Below are 7947 nucleotides of genomic sequence, written 5' to 3'. Positions count from 1 at the left end.
TTTGGTAACCTAAAATGCTGAAATTTTGCTAAGTGATGAATTAGGCTGAATTAGGTTGAATTCATTGAATATCTAGGTCACTACCAAATAAGATAAATAATAAACCTTAAGTACTTAACATAGGTATATCTACCTTTGGCTTTCTTACTACAGAGAAACCAAAAATAAATTTGGGTCCATATTTAAACATGTTTTGTACTTTATTAAAAAGATTATACTATGAAGAAGCATGATTCTTAAAGTTATGAAATATATTCATAAATTTGCCAGTCCAAAAAATGCTGCTGAAACAGACAATGCACAGTTACTACTGTTCATTTTCCTAGAAGTTAAAGCTTCAAAGAATTAAAAATTCTAATTAATATGTGAGGTTAAAGCTGCTAAAAATAATATGGGAACAACTCTGTATGCAAGAAAAGATGTATGTTTTTGATAAAAATAAAGTACAAGGAATGGAAATACATTTTTGTTGAAGAGAAAAAAAATTTTTTTTTGTCCTACAGTGAGGCTTGTTAGAGAAAATATAGGACAAAATCTGAATGTAAAAAAGAAAGTTATACTATAATGCTTATAGAAAAGGAACTTCTGGAATTAAATTTTATACATGGTCAGTACTGGCTAAGATTAAAGTAAATTTGTTTAAGAATGAGTTTGAATATTAAAAGTACACTGGTATAATTTCTGGGGAACATGGCAGAGTAGGAGAAACCTAGCCTCACCTTATCCCACAGATAAACTGTACAACCCAAACACTAGCAGAACAAATCCCACAACTAGCTGTAGAGAAGAGACCACATCAAAGAGGGTAGGAAGGGCAGAGAAATATCAGAAATTAAACAAACACATGGGGATCTCCAAAAAGAGGGAGGGACTCTGCCACACGGAGAAGAGAGAGAAATAGAGCTCCACACTGGGGAGCCTGCATGGCAAAGATGAATCCCCATAACATGGCTTTGAGACCAGGGGAGCTGAATTTCATGAGTTCTTAAAAACAGCAGTACTTAAAACCTGGAATTAAAAAAAAAAAAATAATTCAGTGAGCTTGGCTTTGGGAGCGCAGGTGTGTGAGAGGAAAAGGAGTCCCCCACCTAGGGCATATGAGAAGGAGATTTATTTGGACAGAAATCCTTGAGGAACTTCTCCAGGAGCAAAGGAACTGGCAAGAGCCATTTCCCTTCCTCACCACCCAAAGTAAACACATGGCCACCTGTGGGACTAACTACTTAACCTTCATAGCAGTACTACTGCCACACTACCCCCAACACTTCTGCCCTGTGCTGAGCTTCAGCAGGTCCATCTCTTTCAGTACCCCCTAAGCCAGAGCCCAAACAGGGCAGTGCCAGAGACCCTACAGTGGCCATCACCACTCCAAAGTGATTCCCACCCCAGAGTCAGGGAAAGATAAACACACACGGGCGCCTGGGTGGCTCAGTGGGTTAAGCCGCTGCCTTCGGCTCAGGTCATGATCTCAGGGTCCTGGGATCGAGTCCCACATCGGGCTCTCTGCTCAGCAAGAAGCCTGCTTCCCTCTCTCTCTCTTTCTGCCTGCCTCTCCGTCTACTTGTGATCTCTCTCTGTCAAATAAATAAATAAAATCTTTAAAAAAAAAAAAAAAAAAGACTGCATAGACTTTAAAAAAAAAAAAAAAAAAGATAAACACACACACCAGTCAGAGGCCCCAGCACTGGTCTGGAGGTAGAACGACTGGTTTGAATGCAGGCCCCATTAGCCAACAAAAGCTTCTCAGGAAACAACACAGGCAAGTACCCTAGAGTTCCATGTTACTGCATCTCTAGAAAATGCCTAAGTCTGGCTCAGCCCAAGCCCAAGATGTCCCCAGACTAGCCCACTAACACCACAGGGACAAAACACTTCCCACAACAGGCAAACACACCCACTGCCTGGTTGCCTGGATGGCTCAGTCAGTAGAGCTTCTGACTCTTGATCTCAGGGTCACAAGTTCAAGGTCCATGTTGGCTCTAAAGATTACTTAAATAAACAAAAGAGAACCGCACCACAGATGACTGGACTAAAGGAAAAAGTTGCTCAGCCACAAGAGCAGGGTATACAATTCACACATAGGAGATACTCCTGAAGTACCAGGTTCTGGAGAATAGGAGACACTGCTTGGCAGGGCACTAGAGGAATGCTTTTTCATAAGGCCATCACTTTCAGGAGCAGGAGACATTGTTTTTTGAGACACACAGAAACAGACTCAGATTTAGACAAAATGAGGAGACAGAGGAATGTGACCCAAATGAAAGAACAAGACAAAAGCAAAGCAAGAGCCCTAAGGGAAATGGAGATAAATAATAGGCTTCATGGTAAATTTAAAGTAATGATCATAAAGACACTCAACTGGACTTGAGAAAAGAGCAGAGGACATCAGTGAGACCCCTAACAATGAGTTAAAAAAGAACTAATCAGATGAAAAACACAATAAATGAAATAAAAATACACTAGAAGTATTAAGTAATAGACTAGACAAAGCAGAAGAATGACTCAGTGACCTGGAGGACAGAGTAATGGGAAGTAATCAAGCTGAGCAGGTAAGAGGGGAAAAAATATGCAAGATGAGAAAAGGCTCAGGGAACTCAGTGATACCATTAAGTACATCATAGAGATCCAAGAAGGAGAAGAGAAAGAAAAGGAGGCAGAAATTTTATTTGAAGAATTAATAGTTGAAAACTTCCCAGACCTGGGGAAGGACACAGAAATCCAGATCCAGGAGGTACAGAGAGCCTCCAACAACATCAATCCAGGAAGGTCCATACCAAGACATAGAGTAATTAAGATGGCAAAATGTAGCAATAGAGAATTTTATTTTTTATTTATTTATTTTTAATAGCAATAGAGAATTTTAAAGCAACAAGAGAGAACAGTTACATACAGGGGGAAACCCCATAAGACAATCAGCTGATTTTTCAGCAAAAACTTTGCAGCCCAGAAGAGAATGACATGATATATTCAAAGGCTGAAAGGAAAAACAAAACAAAACAACAAAAATCCATAACCAATGGGGGCGTCTGGGTGGCTCAGTGTGTTAAGCCGCTGCCTTCGGCTCAGGTCATGATCTCAGGGTCCTGGGATCGAGTCCCACGTCGGGCTCTCTGCTCAGCAGGGAAACAGGCTCTCTGCTTCCTCCTCTCTCTCTCTCTCTCTGCCTCTCTGCCTGCTTGTGATCTCTGTCTGTCAAATAAAAAAAAAAAATCCATAACCAAGAATTTTCTATCTAGCAAGGCTATCATTCAAAATATAAGGAAAGACAAAGAGTTTCCCAAACAAAAGTTAAAGGAATTCATCACCACTAAACCAGTCTTATAAGAAATATTAAGGGGGACTCAGAGTGGAAAGGAAAGACTATAAGCAAGAGTAAGGAAAGTAGGAAGCATATGTCTGTTTTTACAGTCAAGGGACTCACAAAATAAAGGTGTAAGTATGGCATCATACACACACACACACAGACACAAAACACAGGAAGAGAAAAAATGGGCTCAAACCTAAAGTGACCATCGACTTAATATAGACTGCTATATACCTAGAATGTTACACACAAGCCAAATGATAACTACAAACCTAAAACCAGTAATAGATACACAAAATATTAAGAGAAAGGAATCAAGGTATGTCACTAAAGAAAGTCAACTAATCATGAGAGAAGAGAACAAGAGAAGAAAGGAATGGAGAAAAAGTATAAAAACTGTAGAACAAGTAACAAAATTACAATAAATACATTCTTATCAATTACTTTCAATGCAAATGGACTAAAGTCTTCATTCAAAAGTCATAGGGTAATGGAATGGATAAAAAAACAAGACCCATGTAGATGCTGACTACAAAAAGACTCATTTCACACCTAAAGACACATGCAGATCAAAAGTGAGGGTATAGAGAAATATCGACCATTTAAATAAATGTAAAAAAAAAAAAAGGCAGAGTAGCAATACTTAGACAAAATAGACTTTAAAATAAAGCTGTAACAAGAGACAAATAAGGACAACATCTACTAATAAAGAGGACAATCCAACAAGAATATGTAACAGTTTTAAATCTTTATATACCCAACATGGGAGCACTGAAATATTTAAAGCAGTTAATAATGAACACAAAGGAAATAACTGATGCTAATAGAGTAATAGTAGGGGACTTTAATACCCCATTTACATTGATGAAGAGATAATCCAAACAGAAAATTAACAAGGAAACTGACTTTCCCAAATGTCCATCAACTGATGAATGGATAAAGAAGTGGTACACAGATACACAGGAATATTACTCGCCCATCAAAAAGAATGAAACCTTGCCATTTGTAACAATGTGAATGGAGCTAGAGTGTTAAGCAAAAAAAGTCAGAAGGATAAATACCATATGATTTCATTCATCTGTGGAATTTAAGAAACAAAACAGATGAACACATGGAAAGGGAAAAAAAAAGGAGAGGGAAACAAATGATAAGAGACTCTTAACAATAGAGAACAAACTGAGGGTTAATAGAAGGAGGTGGATAGGGAATGGACTAGATGGGTGATGGGTATTAAGTAGGGCATTTGTTAGGATAAGCACGAGGTGTTGTATGTAAGTGATGGATCACTAAGTTCTACTCCAGGAACCAATCATGCAGTGTATGTTAACTAACTAGATTTTAAATAACAATTTTTAAAAAAGAAATAGGGCTTTCAAAGACACATTAGGAGAGATGGATTTAACAAAAATAGTCAGAACATTCCATCCTAAAAGAGTAGAATATACATTCTTCTCAAGTGCACATAGAATATTCTCTAAAATAGATCACATATTAGTCTACAAAACAAGTGTCAACAAATTCAGAAAGATTGTTGTCATTCATGCATCTTTTCTGACCCCAGTGTTATGAAACTAGAAATCAACCACTAGGAAAAAATCTAGAAAGAGCACAAATACATGGAGGTTAAATAATATGCTACTAAACAATGAATGAATCTACTAAGAAATCAAACAAGAAATAACAAAATACATGGGAACAAAAGAAAATGAAAACACAAGGGCCCCAAAACTTTGGGATGCAGCAAAAGCAGTTCTAAGAGGGAAATTTATAGCAATACAAGCCTACCTCAAGAAGAATAACTATAAATAAACAACTTAACCTTACACCTAAAGAAGGTACAAAAAGAACAACAAAGAAAACCCAAAAATCAGTAGAAGTAAGGAAATAATAAAGATTAGGTAAGAAATAAGTGAAAGAGAAACTAAAGAAACATAGGACAGATCAATTTAACCAGGAGCTGGTTCTTTGAAAAATTAATGAAATTAATAAAGCCCTAGCCAGACTCTTCAAAAGAGGGGGGTTGGGGTGGGAGGAGATGTAAAAAACAAAATCAGCATGGAAAGAGTAGAAATAACAACCAAACCACAGAAACACAAACAAGTATAAGAGAATATTATAAAAAAACTATATGCCAACAAATTGGACAACTTAGAATAAGTGGATAAATTCCTAGAAACATATAACCTACCAAAACTGAAGCAGGAAGAAATTAAAAAATTTGTACAGATTATCATCAATGAAATTGAATCAATAATCAAAAAACTCCCAACAAACAAAATTCCAGGAACAGATAGCTTCACAGGCAAATTCTACCAAACATTTTAAAAAGAGTGAATACTTACTCTTATCAAACCATTCCAAAAAAAAAAAAAAAGAAAAGAAAAGAAAAGGAGATAAAACTTCCAAATTCATTGTATGAGACTAGCTTTACCCTGATACCAAAACCAGATAAATTAGCCAATTGAATCCAACAATATATTAAACAAATCACTCACCACGATCAAGTGGAATTTATTACCAGGATGCAAGGGTTGTTAATTATTCACAAATCAATTAACATGAAACATCACATCAATAAGAGAAAGGATGAGATCCCTATGATCATTTCAATAAAGGGAGAAAAAGCATTTGACAAAGTACAACATCCATTCCCTATAAAAGCCCTCAACAAAGTAGGCTTAGAGGGAACATACATCAACCTAATAAAGGCCATATGTGAAAAATTCACAGCTAATATCATACTCAATATTGAAATACTAAGTGCTTTTCTCCTGAGGACAGGAACAAGACAATCCTCACTCAAGGAAATAAATCAGCAAACAAAAAGAAAAAAAATAAAAATTAGCAAACAAAAAGAAATAAAAAAGCAATGAAACAAGATGAAACCAGAGAAGGAGACAAACCTTAAGAGACTCTTAATCTCAGGAAACAAGCTGGAGGGGGCATGGGTAGGAGAAGGGATGGCTAGGTGATGGACATTGGAGAGGGTATGTGTTGTGGTGAGTGCTGTGTGTTGTGTAAGACTGATAAACCACAGACCTGTACCCCTGAAAAAAAAGACACTCTATGTTAATAATAACAAAAAACAAACAAACAAAACAAGAAAAAGAAATAAAAGGCTCCAAACTGGTAAGGAAGAAGTAAAACATTCACTATTTGCAGACAACCTAATACTATATACAGAAAACCCTAAAGACTCCACCAAAAACTACTAAAACTGATAAATGAGTAAGGTCACAGGATACAAAATCAATGTACAGAAAATTATTGAATTTCTATCTACTAATAATGGAGCAACAGAAATTAAGGAAGCAATCCTGTTGATAATTACACCAAAAATATTAAAATACCTAGGAATAAACTTAAGCAAGGAGGTGAAAGACTTATACTCTGAACACTGTAAATACTGGTGAGAGAAACTGAAGACAACACAAACAAATCCAAAGATATTCCATGTTCATGGACTGGAAGAATCAATATTGTTGAAATGTCCATGCTACCAAAAGCAATCTACAGATTTAAAATATAATCCCTATCAAAAGACAACAGTTTTTTGTTTGTTTTACAGAACTAGAATAATCCTAAAATTTGTATAGACACACAAACGGCTCCAGATAGCCAAAACAACCGTGAAAAAGGAAAACAAAGCTGAAGGTATCACAATTCCAGATTTCAAGTTATAGTACAATGCTGTAGTAATCAAAACAATATAGTACTAGCACAAAAATAGACACAGAGATTAATAGAACAGGATAGAAAGCCCAGAAATAAACCCACAATTATATGGTCACTTAATATTCAATAAAAGAAGCAAATATATGCAATGGGGAAAAGATGGTCTCTTCACAAATGGTGTTGGGAAAACTGGACAGCTACATACAAAAGAATGAAACTGGGGCAGTTTTTGCATCATACACAAAAACAAATTTAAAATGGATTAGAGACCTAATATGAGACCTGAAGCCATTAACAATTTTAGAAAAAAGCACAGGCAATAATTTCATTGACATCAGCCATAGCAACACTTTTCTAGATACATCTCCTGAGACAAGGGAATAAATGCAAAAATAAACTATTGGGATCACATCAAAATAAAAGACTTCACAGTGAGGGAAACAGTCAACAAAACTAAAAGACAACCTACTGAATGTGAGAAGCCATTTGCAAATGACATATCTGATGAAGGGTTAGTATCCTAAATATATAAGGAACTTATACAACAACACTCAACAAATTATCCAATTTAAAAAAGGGAAGACGGGACGCCTGGGTGGCTCAGTGGGTTAAGCCGCTGCCTTCAGCTCAGGTCATGATCCCAGGGTCCTGGGATCGAGTCCCACATCGGGCTCCTTGCTCAGTGGGGAGCCTGTTTCTCTCTCTGCCTCTGCCTGCTTGTGTTCTCCTGTGCATGCACGCTCTCTCTCTCTCTAAAAAAAACATAAATAAATAAAAAATAAAAATAAAAAAGGGAAGACAAGATGAACAGACTTTTCTCTAAAGACATACAGATAGCCAACAACACATGAAAAGATGCTCAACATCATTCATCATCAATGAAATGCAAGTCAAAATCACAAGATATCACTCACACCTGTCAGAATGGTAAAAATTAACAGCACAAACAACAAGTGTTGGCAAGGGAG

This window comes from Lutra lutra, chromosome 9, assembly GCF_902655055.1.
Source record: "Lutra lutra chromosome 9, mLutLut1.2, whole genome shotgun sequence".
Classification (NCBI taxonomy): Eukaryota; Metazoa; Chordata; class Mammalia; order Carnivora; family Mustelidae; genus Lutra; species Lutra lutra.
This window is presented reverse-complemented; position numbering follows the sequence as displayed.